At 40.1% G+C, this 11,797-nt stretch overlaps 1 protein-coding gene across 10 annotated transcripts in view; it reads right to left on the bottom strand.

Moving 5' to 3' along the window:
* The window catches only part of EHMT1 (euchromatic histone lysine methyltransferase 1), a 152,566-nt gene that overhangs the window by 98,272 nt on the left and 42,497 nt on the right, over positions 1–11,797 (bottom strand). The gene's annotated exons all lie outside the window — the stretch shown is intronic.

Consider the following 11,797-nt stretch of genomic DNA (forward strand, 5'->3'; position numbering starts at 1 on the left):
GCAGTTTGGAGTCATCTCGTGTCAGTGCTTAACTATGCTGCTTTTGAATCAATTCCAACACTTTACTTCAAGAACCATTTTATCTGGCCTGTTTACTCCCAAGTCTGAATCCCAACGGGAGCCCCATGGCATGTGAATGAAATTTCCAGAATTCCCCTACCTCTGCTTCAGTCTGAAGACAGCTGCTGTTTCCTCCCAGATCCTGACTTCAGGCCTATAACTCCTTCAGCCACAAATCCATCTCACTCTATGGGTGCAGCTTCAACCCAGGAGCATGCTCAGTAAAGGCTGATCTTCAGCCATTTCAGAGCTTTAATGAAATGTAAGCATAAGGAAGTGTCATTAGCAAAAGAAAAAAAAAAAGTGCAGAATTCATCATGATCCAGCCAACCTCACTGTTTCCATCCACTGTCATCCAGGTGAATCTTTCAATATGTAGAATGCAGACATTATTTCAGACCAAAAGCAAGGAGAACAATTTTTTTTATTCTCTGGAAAACCTTGTGCAAAAAGGAGCATTTACTAGTGACACCAGAACTAGCATACTTTCACCCTAGGCCTTCTACAAATGAGAAGATTTTCATCAAATGTCATTAAAAAATGTATTTACAGAAGACTTCAACTGATACTTTTAGTGGCCTATGCAAATAGTGCTTTCCATCCCTCTTAAAACTAACCCTACATTCATTTATTCTAAATGAGCTACAAAAATATACCTACTCAATTCACAAGAAAGTTAGAAAGACTGACATGGGGAAAAAAGGACTTACAGTATACTTTGAATTATTTAAGACAACGAAGAAAAAACAAAGAAAAAAAATACTTGGGTTTTTTTTAATCCATTCTGCTATAAATTCCTTCTGTTGTTAAATGCTTGCTTTCTTTAAAAGAGGAAAACCAGTCCAGAAAACAGTTTTGTTTTCCCCTCTACAGTGCTTTTTGGTGTTTTCTAACAAATGACAAAATATGCACAAAGAATGCTGACGTCCATTGGGCATTTTCACAAGCAGAGATTATATACAAGCATCTTCTAAATTATGCTTCTTGTGATAACTGATTAAAAAATTCCTGGAAACCCTCTCTCATGTAACCACCCATTAGCCATGTCAGGAGTCACCCTGGTTCACAATACAACTCACATAAGGATTAGTTATGCAAGCAAAAAATTGTAAGAATGAGCATAAGGGTAGCCAGTAGGCCCAAAAAATTTTATTTTACACCTAATCTACGTATAGGTATAGGGTCTTATCAGAAAAGCTCTAGGCATTCATATCCAATAACTGTCCACAGGCTGCACAGTTTGATACTTTTTTTTTTCCTGTACGTCCCATGACTAATGCTTCTTGAGTTCATGGACAGTTTCTACTTTAATGCAAATATGTTGATCCCTCAAAAACAAAAAAAAATCAGATATTCACTGCATAGCATTTCAAGAAAACTCTGAAGTAGTTGACAGATAGTATAAAAAGATGTGTGTTTATGACCTAAGTAGGAGACAATTGTATCCCTCTAAATGATAAAAATTGAATTTAAATATATTTAATGTAAAAAAGCAAGATATAGTCAGTGTTGACATCAATCTAGAGTAACTATCAAGTGACACATTTTTCACAGGAAGTTTATACCTTGTATGCAAGAAACTCACAAATTTGCACTTTCATGCATTCTCTTTCCATAGACGGATAACCATAAATTTAAGACGATACTGGAAATCCCATTACTGATTTTTTTAAGCAAATTATCAGAGGTTTTAAAGAGCTGCCAATGACTTCCCAAAAAATAACGACATTCACATTTAACTTCTGAATACCATATTTTTCAGCACAGAATCAGTGAGGTGTATTTCACAGGAGGATTTTATGGAACATAAAACATTTGATAACATGACCCATGACAAAGCATGATAAATATGCCATGTAAAAATAATAGGGTGATGGTGTCTACTCAAGCCTTACATGACATCACCAGTAGTCACAAACTGAAGTAGCCACTTGGCCCCGTAGCACTTTCTCTGTGGGAATATTTAGTAGGTTTGTCCACTTTTCCGTGCAGGACTCTATTCTCTCTACATCACATTAGGAAACCTAATATACTAAACTGGTTTTCACAAAGCACAGATTGGTAAACCCTGCCAACAAACTCAAGCCCCCTCCCTCTTCTCATGCCTTTCAATCAAAAGGCAGTTTAAAAATAATATTCAGACCATATAATCATGAGGTGCGTCTGCTGAATGTAATGTTTGCAACTAGCACAGCTCAAGCATGTCAAGTTTGTTACCTTGGAAACAAAGACCCATTTGTAAGCATTGCTGCTTCTTTTTCTTTTTTTTCTTTTTCTTTTTTTTCCTAACATAACAAAGATGAACCTGGAACTCTTGTTGATACGAAGGACTTAAAACCATTTCACATATCATCAGGATTGTTGCACAAGTATTAGCATATTCTGATAGTGCAGCAAACCAATTCATTAAGAGGAAAGACTTGCCCCTACATAAAAATCTCCTTTTCAGTAGATACAGGCTAAAGGCAAATGGTATTTGCTTTGCTTCCTTGGGGAGGAGAAAGGAAAGAAAGGAAATCAAGATTTAATTGCTTACCCTAAACTAAGTACTCTGTTTCCAGTGGATGAGCAGGCTAAGTGGAAAGCCATGTATTGTCCTTTACTACATAGCGCCAAAAGATATGTTAACGCAGTTCAAAATATACCTGCCACCAATACAGTCTAAGGAGCAGATATGCACCCAGTAAAAAGCAATAACCTTTCCCAGGTTTGTTTCCAATTTTATCTACAAAAATTTTTAGTCAAGGGTATGCATTAGGGTTTACAAGCACAGGCAGCTTTTATATGCAATCATAATTCTTCTCAGAGGGTTTGCTCACACTGAAAGGTCCTCGAGCTGAAGACTATAAATCCTCTGGTGATGACACATAACCTCTTTGTGTGGACAAGACAGATAGGGAGGGCAAGGAGGGAGAAATGGTAAGTGTCAGGGCTGAGTCATGTGGAGTCTGATTTGCAGAAATACTCAGGACCTGCAGCTCCCACTCGCCTCCTCTAGAGTTAGAAGTACTCAGCACCTCTGTGATCTGTACATGTTGGGGGTGGGGGATATGGACATATATAAAAATAGCAAATAAAGTGATGGGTCCTTATATATATTCTTCTGACAACTGGCTCAGCACAGAATTCACCTTCCAACAAGCCTGGACTTAAGGACAGGTTGCAATCTCAGTTAAAGTGGATTATCTTTATATCAACCAGATGTGGGCCCGATTCTTCTCTCACTCACACCTGGGTCCCTCCACAAGGACAACAATTAAATCAATGCAGCTTTATGTCAGCCGATGTAAGTGAAAGGAGCATCAGTGTCCATGTACATTTAGTTATCCTGAATACAGCAATATACAGAGTATTCTAGGTACTCTTTCCAAACAAAGGAGGAAACATGGGTCTTAGAAAATACAGAAACTGAAGAGAAAGGGGAATGGGATTTCAACATACAAACCTTTATTCTATTTTAAAACCGCTCAGTATTAAAGTTAAGCATCAAAACGGTTCTTGGTTTAAAATACCAAAATAAACCACCTTTAAAGTTCTCATTCTGTCCAATTTACTATTATGTAGATTATGGACCCTCAGGTCATGGCCATTATCCATCAACCAAATCCAGCAAAACCATATTTACTTGTTGCAAATTAACAGTAAGATATTGTGTCCTCCTGTCCACTGAGAGTCTGGTTTTTACCAGTGCTGTTTGGCCTCAGCTCCAAGGAAGTTAACATGCAATGAGGATTTTTGGCACTTTTGAAAAGTCAGACCCATAGCTCTTGCACGTCAGGTCTCCCCAAGGGCTTTGGACAAAGCCCTCTACTTGCAAATGCCAGTTTACTGCTAGAATAACCTTGCAACCCACTGGAATGTGCTTACAGTAGAACCAAGACAATAGCCTGGAGGGTAAACTTAAAATTAAAAACCTGCATGTGTCAAGCATAACTGCCTTGAGGGGACTTGCCCTAGAGCCTGAAGGCCTATCTCAAAAGTGAATCCATTTGCAGTACATTGACTTCTCAACTGATAGCAAATGGCATTTTCCTGGAGTTGTGGCTTTCCACTGGTTGTCCAGTACTGTGATCTCAAAGGCAAATTCCCCAGACAAGTCCCTGCATATGTGCATCCTCACCTCCTGTGGCTCATTCTCACGATGCTAGTTTTATCCAAACTGATATTATGTTTTTTAGATATTTTGACTTTTTTCCAGACATAATGAACTGTGGGGAAAGATCAAGGGAGAACAACCCATTCTGTTTCAACCAAACAGGGCTGATTTACTGCCCAAACCCCCATTTTAAAAAACCCCAAAAAAACACCTAAAGATAGGCGTCACTACAGTCTGCTTAAATAAATCCCAACAATAAATGGTCAAAGTCCTTCACACTTTTCACTCCTAAGTGCTAAAGTGCTTCAAGATGGATGGAAAAGTATCCCTTCCCATTTTACAGATGGAACGACTGAGGCATGGTGTATGAAGGCGAAAAGTTCCAAGAGTGGCTTTTGTTTATTGTACTGAGTACTTCACTCATGGGACTCGCTATAGACTCTGCTACCGATTCATTCCATCACCACAGGCAAATCAGTTAAGCCAAAATTAATAAAATATGGTGCCCAGTTTGAGATCCCTTGGGCCTGTCATCAAAGTTGAACAGGACTGGGCACCAAACTCATTTGAAAATTCCATCCTTAATTATTTAGAAAAATAATAAAAATTCACAAGGAGAAGTAGCAACTATCTATCTTTTTTTTTTAGTTTATATTATATGGACTTAAATATTCTCCCCCTCTCCCCCACCCAAAAATATTTTAGTGAGAGGGGAAGACAGAATTAAACTGGCATATTTTCACAATCACTGTGCTTCTTTTAACAGTAGTGTCAAAGCAGCACTTAACATAGCAGGATACCTAACCTCACAGGAACCTGGTAGGTTAGCATACAATCCAGCCAGTGTCACAAAAGGTCATTTTTCTGTAAACTGACCACCAATGGCAGTAGCCTCAAAAGTAGAAATGCCATTTTTAAAGTGAAAAAGATTTCTCTGTTGGAAGGGCAGGGATACAGTTCCCAAAGGGTCAGGTAAGGATAATCAAACTGTTACTTTGTAATGCTGGTGAAGATTTAACAAAATGAAATGACACATGTTTAAGTAACAATGTAATATTGCAGAAATGTAGTGAGATTATATTGCTTATTAACAGGTTTAACAATTGCCTCCCATTGTCCTTTCTTTCCTTCTACCCTTGCTAGTGCCCCGCTGTGTGCTGCTTATAAATACCTAAGTGACAAAGAATGCAGGCTTGGGGCCACTTGTGTTCCTAGAGGCTTCTGTGCATTATTTCAAAAGGGGGGAGGTAGTCATGGCATTTGGTTTACTGGCCAAATCATAAAACCTTTCTATTAAAAATATTCCATAGTTTACAATGACAAAGATTTATTCCATCACCACCTCTCAACTCAAATCTAGGTTCTGTTCCTAATTCTGGCAGGGGCTAATGTGCAAATTTTCAGAAGTACTCACTGATCTTGGGTGTCCAGCATCAGATGCTAATGGAAGCTGTGCCTGCTGTATACCCCTAACAATCAGGCCCTGAAAAATTCAGGTTGTGCTTCCAAAAGATAGATGCCCCAAATTAGGCCGCTACTTTTGAAAGTGGCCTTGCCAACAGTTGGAGCTGCCTTCACACTGCTCTTATTTTTCTCAGCTCCTGGCTCCCCCGCTGGAACATGAGCCCAACTTCCAGCCAGAAGGGAGCTGTGTTGAAGCAGTAATACTGCCCAGCCTCGTCTCCCTGCCACCTCCCACTCCCAGCTGTAGCACAGGTGCAACTAGAAACTACCCAGCTCAGCTCAGTTCTCCACAGCTGGGTCCCAGCACAGGCTCAGGCATAGGCAAAGCCTTCCAGCTCCAGATCCAGTCCTCAGGACATACATAGCTGCACCCTGTATTAAAGAAGTTAAAGCCACTTCACAATCCCTTCTGTAATCATACAATTCCCTATGAGCAACTCAAGTTTGAGATGAATTTGTGTTTACATCAGATGTCTGCTGATCACTCAAGCCTTGACCCTGCAGAGAGAACCATGTGGGCTACCATCTTTGAGGAACCCCATTGACTTTAATAGTGCTCCAGGTTGATGTGGAGCTTAATCTGTAAAGACCTTCAGACACCTAGCAACTGTAGAGATTTTCAGACCTTAAGGTAAAAGGTGCTAGATAAATACAAGGTATTAATACTATTACGAGCAACTTCCAAATTGCTCGTCTGGACCAAGTAGGCCACTTTTCTTGCAAGAAGGTTAAATTTAAGTAATTCAGCAAACAGCCTCTCTGTCATTCTCCTTTCACTCATAATGGCCCAAATCAGTTCTTGATGTAAATGCAGTTAAGTCAAGAGATAGACTGGGAACAGCTTAGCCCAGAGAAAGAAACTATCCTATCTATCCTAGAAAATGCTGTCCTATTTTCATGCGTCCAGAAAAGTGCAAAAGCAGAGAGCTTGACATTTCAGATTTTTATACAAGGCTCAGACTAGCTTCCCAAGTGCTGAGCTTTACAACTCATTGGGCACATCTACACAAGACATTTTGAGCACAGTAGACTAATTCTACTGCACATTAGTGTGGCAGGCAAAACCTGTGCTAACACACAGCATAATTAGTCTACTACGCATTAGCATCGCCAAAAAAGCATGCTCTGCGACTAATGCACAGTAACGCCAATTATGGCGCATTACAGTAGTACCTGCAATTATTACAGGTACTAACTAACCTTATGGTACCATAATTGGCGCACATTAATGAATGTGTAGATGTGCCCATTAGTGATGTACAAGCCTGCATCAAGGGCGCCAAGGGGTCTGATTCCCTGCTTCCCTAAGTATTGAGAAGCACTTTATACTTATGCCAGAGTAAAGATGTAAAATGTGACCATTCTAATTAGAGAAAGTATATGCCCACTGTGCCATGGGTATGACCCCAGAAAGTGCCTGGGCAATAAAAAAAAAAAGTTCCAAGATACTTTAAGACAAGAAACCAAACTTCAGTTTTTCAGTTGGCATCAACAGCTTGCTCACTCCAGCTTCAGCTAAACAAAATCAAGAACTGAATAAGTCATCTTACTTTCCTCCCACAGCTGTGTAACACACCCTATTTGTGGAGTGAAAACTCTAGTTTTCCAGGCGGCTTAATAGTAGTCAGATCATTCTTGTCACATGGTGCCCTGCTCTTGACTAAAAACAAAACAAAACAAAACAAAAAAAAACAAAGAAAAAAAAAACACCCCAGTATTAGTCTTAGCTAGGACATTTCTGACTCAGCTCACCACTGAACAGCTTGCCAATTTATATCTGCAGGCCTTGGATCCAATTGCTTCATGTTGTACTTGAAGTTAAATTTTAGCATTACATGGTCTGTAAGCAAGGACAGAACAATTACTAAGGGCAGGATTTGGCCCAGTAAGAAAGATAGCAAGGAAAAGTCACCCTCTTAGCAGTCAGCAACAGAGAACATGCAAACCAGACACATCTTCAAGGAAGTGCGATGAGAACGTTACCACCGCACAATCATTAAGGCTTAGCATAGTCTGCAGAGTGATTGATCATTTTCCCCAGACAGGTTACTGTTGAGCTAAATAGTGGTAGATCACCTTGCAAACATAACTTAGTTCTTTTATTGTATCCCTGGTGTCTTTAGGTCTCACCAGAAACCAACATCTGCAAGGGAACCACCTCTCTGGGTTCTGAAGCTCACTGCAGCCTCCTCCGCTATGCAGTCCCACTGAAATCTACAGGACTACTTCAAACTAAGAAGCTACTTGGTAGAAGCCTTGCAGCATGCAGTTCATAGAGAACTGAACCCCTCCTTATTCTTTTCTGTACATACAAGCTTTGCCCCAATTGTGGGAGCACTCCACCTTCATGAGCACTTAACAGTACAAACTTTCAATGAGGTCCTGATCCTGCAAGAAGATCAACATAAGTAGGCCTCTAACCAGCCTAGAGCACTACCGAAGTCAATGGGGCTGCTCAATGCCTGCATGGATTTTTCTGCAGGGTCAGGGCTTCAGTGATCAGCAGACATCTGATGTAAATGTAAATGCATCTTAAACCTCAACTGCTCATAGGGAATTGTTGTGCAATTACAGGAGGGATTGTGAAGTGGTTTTATGCCTTTCTCCCTTTTCAGGAAAAAAAAAGCCCACTCAGGCAGGTCATGATAATAACTATATTAGCTCAGATGGTTATAATAATAAAAAAAAACCCTTGGGCATTGTCATTACTTTAGCAAGACTTGTGATATTCCCCCTTCCTGACATGTCTCAGATATTGGTGTGAAACCCACAAGGGCAAATATTTACAGGTCAATAAACTGACATGCCTGAAGCTCCATGTTTTTTAATCCCTCTTTGGAAATAATAGTCTGAAAGATCAGTTTTGAAGCAACTCAAGATGCCTGCTATTAAAAAAATAAATAAATAAAAGGTAACATTCTTCACCCATTCTGGAGTGAATAAAGCATTGCAGAAGTGTCTATTAAGTGCTGTATATTACATAAATAACCTAAATATGCACCATTCCTAAGGAGATTGGAATGGATGTCATGAATCAATGTTTAAGTTGAAACTATATGAAAAAAGCAATCCCCCTATCCATCCCATACATCAGAGACAGAGCTCAAAATATATTTTATATTTATCCCTACAACAACATGATTCATATGCATCAGTCTGTAAAGTAATGTGAATGCTACATGTTTATAAAGCAAAGCTCACTCTGCAGTTAGGGGAGCTCATAAATCAGATGTTCCACTCAGATCTAAATGGTGGACCGAGTACACTCATGTGCATGCTAACCAGCTGAGACAGGCCAGTAGCTTTTTTCCTTCAATTGTTTATTTCTAGAACATTTTTGTGTTACAGCCATTTCTTTTCACCCTTGCAGTGCTGCTACTCACTTCAATTAGGAAGGAGTCTCTTATTGTACTTGAGGAAAAGGAAGGGGGAGCAGCTGCTGTCACTTTGCTTATGTACATTCAATTGGACTGTGTCCATGGCAATGCTACATCAAGAATATTATGGATTTAAAGTTAGTCTGCCCAATGATATTCCACATCCTGTCATGCAAAATACTAAGCCAGGTGCTTTGTCTGATTTATAGAATGTGCTTGGAAGGGTGGAAGTCAAACTGTTCATTACAGAGATTGCTTCATTTTGTACCAGCACTAGCAGGCATTTTCAGTGTATCATGCCACAGCCTACCTCAAAATGCCTATCAATGTCAAATTTCTCTAACTCTCGTACTGCATGGGTCACAAAATCCTCTGTAAATGTTCCACTCACTGATATCAGGAGCACCTCTTCAGGAGAAAGGTTATAAAATCAGGTCCATCTTCACAGCAAGAATCAAGGGTGTTTTTATACCAAGACAGCTAATGGAAGCTAGCCGTCTCAAAACTATACGGCGACAATACAACGTTATGCCTCAGTGTGGTTAACTGAAGCAAACACCTGGACAGAGGATAGCATTGATCTAGACCGGCTACATCAAGGTTGGAAGGGTGTATGCACTGCATCTCCTCCACGCTACTTTATGTTGAGATAGTTTAGCTGAAATAGCTATCTTGATTTAAACATGCACCTCTTTTAGCAGTGAAGATAGCTTAAGACTGATACAGTCTTTTCATAGGGTTAGAGAAAAACAAGCTCATTACCATACACTGGGAAGACATGAATTATGCAGCCTTTTTATCCATGAGCCCACAGTGTAACCCTGCAAATCTATCTGCATGCCCGCTCACACGTGTTGTTCAAGATCCTCTTCTTGGGGTGATGACTGGAAGACAAACCTGTCCACATGCCAAATGCAGGTGAGGACGGGGTTCTGGAGGGAGTGTGGATGATAGAAGTTCATATGCAGAGGCTGCCTTCCACAAGTGTGTGACCTTGAAAACTGAAAAAAAAAATCCCTGTCTCAAAAAAGAAAAAAAGAAAAACCAAAAGAAAAAGAAAATTCCACAATTGCCATTGAATGAATGCAGACACGCTCCTTCCAGCCAGCTGCTGATTAGGCCCAAACTCATTTTATGTGCAAGATTCCCTGTTAAGTGTCAAAATAGAAGCCTATGCATGTGTGCATGCACATATATGCGCGGTACACCGCAGGTGGGCACATGCACACACAAAGGTAGCGCTCCTGCCCCAGAAGCCTTTTGTAAAATTGGTCCCTTTTATATTATATTCTCTGGATCGTCTGATTCCAACAAAGCACTCTAAGCGTATGGGTAGACCTACTTGAGAGTGGGCATCTCTAAAGTATTTTGAAGGACTGGAACCAAAAAGAAAAAGCATCATGCAGGTCCGAGCTTGATGTCTTGGGGGGCTCTACATTGGCATTTGGATGCAGTGACCACTACTCCCACATCAGGGTGTAAGAGGTGTATGATCCCTTATCAATCCAGACTTCATGTTGAGTGGATGGGTTTGTTCCACCATCCCCAACCTCAGCAAAATTCCTTACACAAAGCTTGGTTGTGTTTTTGTATGGTGTGAAGAAGGAAAAGTGAAAAGGCTGGGAGAAATGATTTCAGCCAGCCCCCCTGCTCCAGTGACAAGAAACCACCAGTGCTAAAAAGCAAGCTCACAAGGTGCATTTCACAGCCCTAAAGCTGACCCTTTGAAAGGTTGAGGCCTGCTTCCTTCTGAAGGTGACTCCCTGACTCTCCTTCACAGTACACGGGTTTGTTGTTGCTGTATAGTTTATAAGAAAAAAAAATTCCTTGATGCCATGCATTGCCAGGTACCATTACCATTTAAAAAAATCCCAAAAAACCCTAATTGATTTTTAAGCATTATCACTAAGCACCCTGATTTGCTCATGAGAGCTAGGCTACTAATACAAGTGTTTTAATTAAAAAAAGGAACTGCACCGAAACTCTTTTTTTTAATCCAATAGAAAAAAAAAAAACCGCACAGACTTTTCAGAAAGAGGTTGAGAAAAAATCCAGCTGAATTTTGGGCCTCCCAACCAATGCCCCTTTTAAGGCTGAGGGAACGGGCAAGCAACTGAAGGGGCGTGAATGTTATAAAGTCACAGGGGAGGTACTGGCAACACAAGGTTGTTTAGTAACATTTCTCTGCACCCATGCAGTTGAAAACCTGCAGACTCTTCAGCTAGGTGCTCGTTTTAAAACAATGTAACCTGAAAAAAAAAATCAAGGTAAAAAGCTAAGACAAAATTTAAAAATTTTTTTTTTTAAATAGGTTTATCTACTTGCTGACTGTCGACGGCTATCTTTAAAAAAACAAAACAAAACAAAAAATCCAAAATGAGATAGAAAACTGTTTCTGAACTCTGAAAAATATAACAGACAAAGTGCACAGTCCCCAAAATGCCATGCAACAAATCCACTCAGCACTAATCTTTTCTCCCTATTATACATGATGAATGTATCCCACGGCACTGTGGTTTGCAAGCTGCATTTCATGGCTCCTTTTGCCTACCTAGTTTGACATTCAAAACAACAAGGCATTTCCTTAAATACTGCCACGCTTGAGAGAGAGAAGCTTGATGGGACTTTGCACAGGCAATTAATGAATGAATAAATAAATAAATAAAGGAAACATCAGCGGACTCTGCAATCTGTGGCCTTACCTGTTCTGAAGTGACACATGAAAAAGGAAACATTTCCAACGGCAGCAGTGTGCAAGCAAGAGGCAGCACCTTCGAAATGGCACTTTACACAGCAGGAA

Source organism: Alligator sinensis, unplaced genomic scaffold (assembly GCF_000455745.1).
Source record: "Alligator sinensis unplaced genomic scaffold, ASM45574v1 scaffold323_2, whole genome shotgun sequence".
Lineage (NCBI taxonomy): Eukaryota > Metazoa > Chordata > Crocodylia > Alligatoridae > Alligator > Alligator sinensis.